At 53.7% G+C, this 9,691-nt stretch overlaps 1 protein-coding gene across 1 annotated transcript in view; it reads right to left on the reverse strand.

Moving 5' to 3' along the window:
- Positions 1-9,243, reverse strand: part of STARD10 (StAR related lipid transfer domain containing 10) — a 39,760-nt gene extending 30,517 nt beyond the window's left edge. Inside the window, exon 1 of the mRNA XM_008020048.3 lies at positions 8,502-9,243. The gene's annotated coding sequence lies outside the window, so the exon portion shown is untranslated. The remainder of the gene's footprint in view (positions 1-8,501) is intronic.
- Between the last annotated feature and the right edge of the window lie 448 nt (positions 9,244-9,691).

The following is a 9,691-nucleotide window of genomic DNA, read 5'->3' on the forward strand; positions in this document are numbered from 1 at the left end:
AGGGCTGGAGGGGCTCGGGGAGAGGAGTCTGGGGAGGACCCACAACCTAGCAGCACAAAGGGCCTGTGGAGCTGAGTTCAAATCCTGGACCTCTGATTTCCTAGCTGTGTTACCAGAAGCCAGTGACAGGCCTTCTCTGAGCCCCAGTTTCCTCATCTGGAATAATAATACCTATCCTCTGAGAATTATGGCAGGGAAAAGAGTTGTATATGTGCCAGTTTCACCCCCAGATAAATAACTAAAAATAAAACTGGTGGGGGTGAGTGGGGCAGGGAGGAATACACTGTCCAAAAATGCACAGTTCCAACCATCTTGACATGATGGTTTGGCAAGTTTTGAGTCTCATGGAAGATCAAACAATGAAAACAGTTTTGGCAAAGCATGCCGCTGCTCTGCCCACTGCAGTCCCCTGCCCCAGATCTGGTCCCCTGCCCAGGAAGTGAATTGAGGTGCCTCTCTGAGCCCCCAGGCTAGAGTCCAGGTCTGGCTACTCTCTGGGTCCCAGTTCCAGAATGGGGCATCACAGAGCAGGAGCCAGAGTGGGTATAGAAGGTGAGACTGTGTACGAGAAGGCGCTTGACAAACTGAGAAACAGCGTGGGAATGTGAGGCATCATTACACAGGGCACTGGGCAGGCCTGGATCTCATACGTGCCCCTCGCAGACAGAGCAGTTGAGGTTGTGGGGAGCACGGGGTGCCCCTGCATCACACAGCAAGTCAGAAGCCCTAAGGGGACTCCAGTAACTCAGGACTGACCTAGACTCCTGGAACTGAGGAAGGGGGCACTTGGAAAGAGTCCCACCAGACTTTTTGCTCACTACCCCCTAATGGCTGTTGGAGGAGGGGTCAGGGCACCTGCCTGTAGCCAGCCACCCCATGACCTGGTCCCTAACACTCTCCTGAACTCCCCACAGCAGAACTAAAGACCCCTCAGACTAAGGGCATCTGGCCCCACCCCCTCCCTGTACAGATAGAGAAACAAAGATCCTACTAGCAGGGACGAAGTAGAAATAAGAACCTAGGGGCCAGGTGCGATGGCTCACACCTGTGATCCCAGCACTTTGGGAGGCTGACACGGGCAGATCACCTGAGGTCAGGAGTTCAAGACCAGCCTGGCCAACATGGTGAAACCTCATCTCTACTAAAAATACAAAAATTAGCCAGGTGTGGTGGCATGCGCCTGGGAGGCTACTCAGGAGACTGAGGCAGGAGAATAGCTTGAACCTGGGAGGTGGAGGTTGCAGTGAGCAGAGATTGGGCCACTGCACTCTAGCCTGGGTGATGGAGTCTCTGTCTCAAAAAAAACAGGAAAGAAAACCTAGGTCTCTCAGCTCCTAACCTGAGGCTCCTGCTCCTCCCACCCCCTATGACATACCACACCTTCCACTTGCCTGCCAGTGACCCTGACACAGTCACTGCCCTCTCTCAGCCTCAAGAGTCAGCCTCCCTTGGTGCCCTGCAACCTGCCCAGTGTCCTGGACAATGAGGGGCCTGAAAGTCTAGCCTTGCTCCAGGATGCCCACCCCTACTCACCATCTAGTTAGACAGGTGATGGCTGCCTTGATCTCCCCTCTGGGAGATGATAGGGACCCACCCCTACCTCTTCTCCCCCACCCCCTCCTCGGGGTAACCCTGCCTGCCAGTTTTGGTGGAGCAAATTCCCAGGTTGTCCAGGGCAACAAGGCAGTGTCCTGGCACTGTTCTAGAAGATTGGGCAGTGACCTGTGTGACGTCACCAGGAAGCAGTGGCATGGAGGAGGGGTTCCAGAGACCCTCAGAAAGGTGCAGCAGGCTGGACGCGGTGGCTCACACCTGTAATCCCAGCACTTAGGGAGGCCAAAGCAGGCAGACTGCACAAGTCCAAGAGCTCAGGACCTGACTGGGCAACATGGTGAAACCCCATCTCTACTAAAAATTAAAAAATTAGCTGGGCGTGGTGGTGCACACCTGAGGTCCCAGCTACTCAGAAGGCTAAGGCAAGAGGATGGCTTGAGCCTGGAAGGTCAAGGCTGCAGTGAGCTGAGATGGTGCCACACCATCATCTCCAGTTAAAAAAAAAAAAAAGGTTCAGCACCAAGAACTCTGAGGCCCCTAGGGCTGGGTTGGCCTTGAGAGGGACGTGTCCTTCACAGTGGCAATAGGTGTTCCATCCCAGTCCCACCTGGAGCCGGATCTAAGTGTTTGCCCAGGGTGGGTCTCACACCTTGCTGGGCCTCACTGAGCAAACAGCTCACACCTGCCCTTAGGGAGCTGCTGGAGCCTCAGGGAGCCACACTGTAGTGCGCAGCCTCAAAGTCAGTGCAGGTTAGGGTCACCCCCACCTGCAGTTCTCCTGATGTCCCGTCACAGTCCCACACAGAAACACTTCACCTTGCTATTACACAGGGCCAGACCTGCACAGCTACACACACTTTGTTATGCCAGGCCACACACGGCACCAAAGTGGGGTTGCCAAATAAAATACAGGACAACAGCTGAGCGCAGTGGCTCACACCTGTAATCACACCTATAATTCCAGTGCTTTGAGATGCTAAGGTGGGAAGACTGCTTGAGGCCAGTAGTTCGAGACCAGCCTGGGGAACATAGTGAGATGCTGTCTCTACAAAAAAGGTAAAACTTAGCTGGGCATGGTGGCACACGCTGGTAGTCCCAGCTACTAAGTAGGAGCCTGAGGTGGGAGGATCACTTGAGCCCAGGAGTTCCAGGCTGTAGCGAGCTATGATCGTACTACTGCACTCTAGCCTGGGTGACAGAGTGAGATCCTGTGTCAAAAAAAAAAAAAAGGAAATGGGACAGCTAAGACACAGAGAGGCTAAGTAACTTGTTCTAGACCACACACCACTAAGTAAGCAGTTTCAACCCAGATGGCCTGGCTGCCTAGCCCAAGCCATTATACAAGACCACCGAGCAGGGAACTTTGTGGCATCTGTCCTGCTTCCTCTTCCATCCTTCTCCCCACCCCATCCTCTGATCCCTGCACCTCTGAACCCTGGGAGCTGCCCTCTGGGCCTTGCAGGGGCTGCTGCCTCCCCCAGGTTCCCCCCTAGTTGCCATCCCTCCCGCCACCACCATACAGTTGACAGAGTCCCCAGCAGGCGGGGAGGCCTCTTGACTGGAGAACAGGCCTAGAGAGGGCCAGAGGCTTGTCTGAGGTGGGCAGGGCCTGGAGCAGAACCAGGTGGATTCCCCTTCCAGAGGGTTCCCAGGCACAGATGGCCACACCCCGCTCTGCCTGCTGGGCCCTCCCACTGTTGATGTCTATTGGGCATTGCCACCTGTAGGAACTCAGTTCGATTTCGGGGTCGATGCATCCTTCCAAAAGCCCTGGAGTTTCCTGTCAGAGGCGCCTGATCCATCTGCCTGTCCCCAGGCCCTCCCTTCAGCTCTGTGCTCAGGCTGGGTAGGGGTGGAGGCATCAGTGTCTTGTGTCTTCAGGAAGGATAAGGTTGTCTAGGCCTTCCTCCACCAAGGTGGGCAAGAACTCCAGCCCTGGAACCACAGCTCCTTTTCTGGCAACCCACACAACTTCCTTCTTTTGGTTTATTCTTCTTTTTTATCTCAAAGTTGGGGCCTCAGTGTCCTGACTCGGGACAGTTTCCACCTCCTGGAACTGGTGGGGCTTCTGGGGAGGGCTCAGGGTCACCCTTTGGGTGATAGGAGAGGTTGGCGGGGCGGGGGCAGCCCCAAAGCCTAGCCTAGACTGTTACTGTTCCTGAGGGAAGGGGCTCCTCTGGGAGGCTTTGTGGCCAGAGTGCTGTGGGCCTGCTTGGGGAGCCTGGACCTACCCAGGGACGTAGCATGGCCCCAGGTATAGCCCAACTTCTATACCCAGGGACCATACACTGGGACATCTGGGGTAAGTTCTCCCACTGGACCTTATTTTCCTCATCTGTCCAATGGGGCTAGCAGTCCCTGCCTGACCTTCTGCCTGAAGGGGTTGTGAAGGTGAGACCAAGTGTGAAAGGCACCTACTGTGGCCCAGTGCCCCTCCTTAGAGAGGGTGTGCAGAGCCATGTGTGAGTGACAACCTACAGACCTCTGTGACCTCGGTGCTGGTGTGCACGTTCCCCAGGAGCACGAGTGACTGAGGCCTGTGTAGGAGCTGGGGTGTGACTGTGTGGCACTTCAAGGTTTCTCAGTGTGGGTGAGGCAGTGCCTTGGGTGTAAGATTACCAGATTTAGCAAATATTTGGGATGTACTTATAGTAAAAATATATTTGTTCCTTCTGTAAAATTCAGCTTTTTTTTTTTGGATGGCATCTTATTCTGTTGCCCAGGCTAGAGTGCAGTGGCGTGATCTCGGCTCACTGCCACCTCCCAGGTTCAAGTGATTCTCCTGCCTCAGCCTCCCAAGTAGCTGGGACTACAGGCATGTACCACCACGCCTGGCTAATTTTTGTATTTTTAGTAGAGATGGGGTTTCACTATGTTGGCTAGGCTGGTCTTGAACTCTTGACCTCGTGATCTTCCTGACTTAGCCTCCTAAAGTACTGGGATTACAGGCGTGAGCCCCTACTCCCGGCCCTTTTTTTTTTTAAAGATAGGATCTTGTTCTGTTGCCCAGGTTGGAGTACAGTGGTGCAATCATAGCACATTGCAGCCTTGAAATCTGGGACTCAAGTGGTCCTCTCTCCTCAACCTCCTAAGTAGCTGGGACCACAGGTGTACACCACCACACCCAGCTAACTTTTTAATTTTTTGTAGAGATGGGGTCTCCCCAGGCTGGTCTCTAACTTCTGGCCTCAAGTAATCCTCCTGCCTTGGCCTCCCAAAGTGCTGGGATTATAGGTGTGAGCCATTGTGTCTGACCTCAGTTGTTCCATCTAAGTTGGGTGGACTACTAGAATTTCTGTCATGACAATGAGGATGAAGTGAGTAAATCCTGTGGAATGCTTAGCACAGTGTCTGGCACACAGTGAGTGCTCAATAAATGCCACAGCTGCCATCAGTTCTCAGTTCCTGAGCTTCCTTCCCCTAGGTCTGGCATCTGTCTCCGAGGCCTGGCCTCTGTCCTACATCTTTGTTCCTCAATCTGGAGGCAATGATTTCTTTTTCCTGAGTGGGGTTAACCTAGAGCCTGGAGGGTTGAGAGGGAAGAGAGGTAGCTGAAATGACATCTTGTCCCCCTCCCTAACCTTCAATCCAAGCAGAGCTGCGAAAGGCCTGGTGTCAATGGCATTTGCTCCTTGCACCCACACAGCCCCTCCTCAATATCTGACAGCTGCATGCTGGGACAGCAGCGAGGCACAGGGGGTCTGGCCATATCTAGCCAGAGGGCAGCATGGCCCTCCACGTTCCAGGAGCTGGCTCCCAGGAGCGCATGAGGACTGGTGTGGGCACAATTCTCTAGGGGCTCTGTCTGAGAATGGTGCTGAAGGCTCTGCCCTGGGTCAAGGTTCACCCTGGGTTCCAAACCCACACCTGGAACAGGCCTGCAGCAGGCTCAGCTTCCATGGGCACTGCTGTCCGGGGACTCCTGCCAACCACTGCTTCCTGCTGTGAGTCCCTGGTGTCCTGGGTCAGCAGGTATCTCCACAGGCTTCCCGGGGGAAGACTGCCTCTTTCAGCACCTTCTAAATTTAGGGCTTGGGCTCCATGACTCACTCCTGAGCCTGCTTTGCTCCCCTCCTCCGGGAATGTGCTCCCACGGGATCTGCATCCTCTGCTGCCTCAGACTGATGAAGGCCCCACAATCCTGCAGCAGCCACACACACACCAAGGAGAGCTCCCAGACCCACTGACTCCAGGCCAGCCCTGGGCTTCTCCCAACCAGGCCCTGTACTATCCTTCCCTTACCTCTCCATCTTCCCAACCCTCCCTGCAAACCACAGCCCACCCAGGTGGCCACACTGGGAGCTGGCTCCAAGCATGACTATGAGGGTAGTCGGGGGAGGAGAGGAATCAAGCCCTGCCCCCTCCAGCATGGCTGTGGCAGAGCCCTCACCTGAAATCAGGAGGCTTGAGTTCTGGACCAGACTCACGCTTACCTCACTGTGGGGCTCTTGGTGAGTTCTTGGCCTCTCTGGGCTTCTCTTTCCTCCTCTATAAATAAGGAGTTTGAACCAGACTTCCATTAGGGAGACTTGAAACAGAGCTGAAGTGAGCACAGGGCCAGGCCTCCAACTACTAACAAGGTGGGCAGGGGGGTGGTATCTGATGTCAGGCCCTGTCTCCCACCAGGCGCCCTTCTTCCCCCAGCTCCTGCTCCATGAGGGGAAAGGAGGACCAAGAACCTGCTGTTAGCGTTCATGGACTTCTGCCGTGCAAGCAGGAAGCTCATGCACAACCCCACACCTTGAAGAGGCCAGAAAGAGCCCAGGGTCTTATTCTGGTCTGACTCTCCAGAGCTGTAATGTGTAGCTTTGAGTAAAAACCAAATTCACTCTTGGCCTCAGGTTGTGGGGAAGAGAATCATGTGCATGTGCAGGTGTAAACGCTCAAGACGTTTCTCCCCTGCCAGGTTCCCAGAACTGGAGGAGGAGATGGGATCCCCTCCTTGACTTCCAGAAATGCAGGCACCCAGGGCAGGGTGTGGAGGTATCTGGAGATGGTCAGACCTGGGGCTGCTGCTTCTCTGCCCCTGCATGACTCTAGGAGAACCCCATCTGTGGCCTGCCTCCACTTGTGTTCACAAGTAACAACAGTGGCTAACAGTTACTGAATGCTTACCATGGGCCTGGTGCTGGTCTATGCACTTAACAGGTCTTAACTCATTTAATTTACAGGTAAACCTTGAGACAGTCCCAAGGCTTAGCATCCCCACTTTACAGACAATTTGAGGCTCAGAGTGGGACAGGGACTCACCCGGGATCACAGTCTTAAGTCACTGGGAGGGCTGGTTAAAAGCCAGGTCTGAGGACAATCCTGGCTTCTATTTGCTACCCCAAGTTAGTCCTTCTCGGAGCATACATTAGACACTAAAATAAATGTTTGATGAAGATGTTTGACTACTGCCATGTGATGGAAAGATCCCTGTCCTAGTCCAGTTCTACCCCAACTCCTTGTGTGTCCTTAAGAGAGTCTTTTTCTGGCAGGGTGTGGTGGCTCATGCCTGTAATCACAGCACTCTGGAAAGCCACGAACAGATCACCTGAGGTCAGGAGTTTGAGACCAGCCTGGTCAACATGGTGAAACTGTGTCCCTACTAAAAATACAAAAAATGAGCCAGGCGTGGTGGCGGGCACCTGTAATCCCAGCTACTCAGCAGGCTGAGGCAGGAGAATTGCTCGAACCCAGGAGGTGGAGGTTGCAGTGAGCCAAGATTGCACCCTTGCACTCCAGCCTGGGCAACAAGAGCGAAACTCCGTCTCAAAAACAACAACAACAACAACAACAACAAAACAAAACAAAAAAGAGTCCTTTTCCTTCTTCAGCCTCAGTTTCTCGGGCTGAAAAACAGAAATGATAAGTGAAGGCCCAAATAATGAAATGCTTGGAGGTGAATCCAAGATCCACCTCCAGATAATTCCATCAAATTATCTTGGATATCTTTTTGTTTTTGTTTTTGTTTTGTTTTGTTTTGTTTTGAGACAGAGTTTTGCTCTTGTTGCCCAGGCTGGAGTGCAATGGAACTATCTGGGATTACGACAACCTCTGCCTCCCCGGTTCAAGCGATTCTTCTGCCTCGGCCTCCCAAATAGCTAGGATTATAGGCATGCGCCACCACGCCTGGCTCATTTTTTTTTTTTTTTTTTTTTTTTTGAGACAGAATCTCCCTCTGTCACCCAGGCTGGAGTGCAGTGGCATGATCTCGGTTCACTGCAAGCTGCGCCTCCCAGGATCACACCATTCTCCTGCCTCAGCCTCCTGAGTAGCTGGGACTACAGGCGCCCACCACCACCCTAATTTTTATTTTTATTTTTTTTGTATTTTTAGTAGAGACGGGGTTTCTCCATGTTGGTCAGGCTGATCTCGAACTCCCAACCTCAGGTGATCCGCCCGCATCAGCCTCCCAAAGTGCTGAGATTACAGGCGTGAGCCACCGTGCCTGGCCTACATGGGATATGTTGAAGGATCTTGGATTTCTATTTCTACAAATACCTGCCTTTCATGACTTGCCTGGGGAGTCCCAATCTGTAACAAGACCTCAGAGTCTCCCAGCCCTTCCCCCAACCTACCCCCAAAACCTCTAAGAGCAATCTAGAGAGAATCAGTTGCATACAGTCCAGCTCCACCTCTCCAAGGGACAGAGAAAAGTCCCCTTCCCTGGGGGTAGCTGCATAATCCTGCAGGTGCCACCGTGTGCCTAGGTGCCACCTCGCTTCACCTGGCTGGGGAGTGGCTACTACCGCCTCAGCTCAATGTGCATCACTTCCCTTTCTCATCACCCAGGCCAGCCCAGGTATCACCTCCAGCTCCAATGCCCCCAGATGGAGTCACCTGAGTACCCGATTCCTCCTAAGCTCAGAAACAGAGTCCACTGCCTTCCCACTCCTACCCATTCAGAGTCTGCCCCCTTAGTGCTGCCCCCTCATCTGTCACGCCTGGGCTCTTTCCCTTACCTGGGCTACTGTCCTGAGAAGCAGGGTCTGTACAGCTCCAGCAACACTCTCCTCTTCCTCCAGAATTTTCCAGATCCTCCTCAGCTTCCTGCCTCTTGTGGTCATCTCGACACAGCAGGGTCTTCCTCCATCAGGCCAAGGTGGGGGTAGAAGAAGAATTGGGAACAGGGACTCCCCTAGGTTCTCAGGGTACAGTCAGTCAATCTAAGCCTGTATCCAACAAAGACACTGACCCCTGGGGTACAAGGAAGGGCTCCAGGCCCAAGGGCAGGAGGATTAGGCTTTAGCTCCTGCTCACAGCCTGCCGAGACCTGGGGGAAGCCCCTGTCCCTCTTGGGGCCCTCAGGTTTGCAATCTGCAGAATGAGGAAATGGGTTCCTCAATCTACAATCACCTGACTATAATAATATTTTGCCTTTATATACAGCGTGGGTAAATTCCCGAAAGTAACTAAGCTGTTTTCACCCCTGGATCTCATTTGATCCTCCCAACAGCCTGTTCCCATTTACAAATGAGAAAGCTCAGGTCCCTAAGGGAACAAAATTACCCAGTCACACAGCAAGCTGGAAGCAGAGCCTGGGTGCAGTCCTTGAATCCTGATCCTTCCCTGGCCGTTTACCCTCTATGATGCTGGGACTCTGCCTGACTTCCTCTAACCTGTTGTCCCATTTGTAAAAGGGCTGTTGTGAGGACTGAATTAGGAGAGGCGATGAAGAGGGTCATTCCTTGTGAATCATAAAAGAAAGGACCACAGAACGACGACTGGACCGTTAGGTTACTATTTATTACGGTTATCTTCACTAAGGCGCCCCCACGTGTCGATCCCGAGACTCTCGGCTTGCGCAGGCGCTCTTTGGTGTTTACAGAGGCTGCGAAGCCCCGCGTTTGCGCGTGCGCTTCTCGCCCGGGACCGCCTAGAGGTCCCGGACTAGGGGCGGACTAAGGGAACCGCTGCCTCGCGCCTCCTAGTGGTTGTCGCCGCTGTCACCACGGCTCCCGGGGCCTCTGTCGGCTCCACTTTGGTTGAGACGTCTCCACAGCCCAACAGCGGCGGCGGTCTGAGGACAGGCAGGAGAAAATACGGGCGCTCGGCATCGTCCTTCTCACCGGGGACTCCAGCATCTCAGTCACCGCGTCACCAAGCCCCAGGTGCAGGTTCTGGCATCCATCACGGCAAACTGGAGACTGCG

This window comes from Chlorocebus sabaeus, chromosome 1 (assembly GCF_047675955.1).
Source record: "Chlorocebus sabaeus isolate Y175 chromosome 1, mChlSab1.0.hap1, whole genome shotgun sequence".
Classification (NCBI taxonomy): Eukaryota; Metazoa; Chordata; class Mammalia; order Primates; family Cercopithecidae; genus Chlorocebus; species Chlorocebus sabaeus.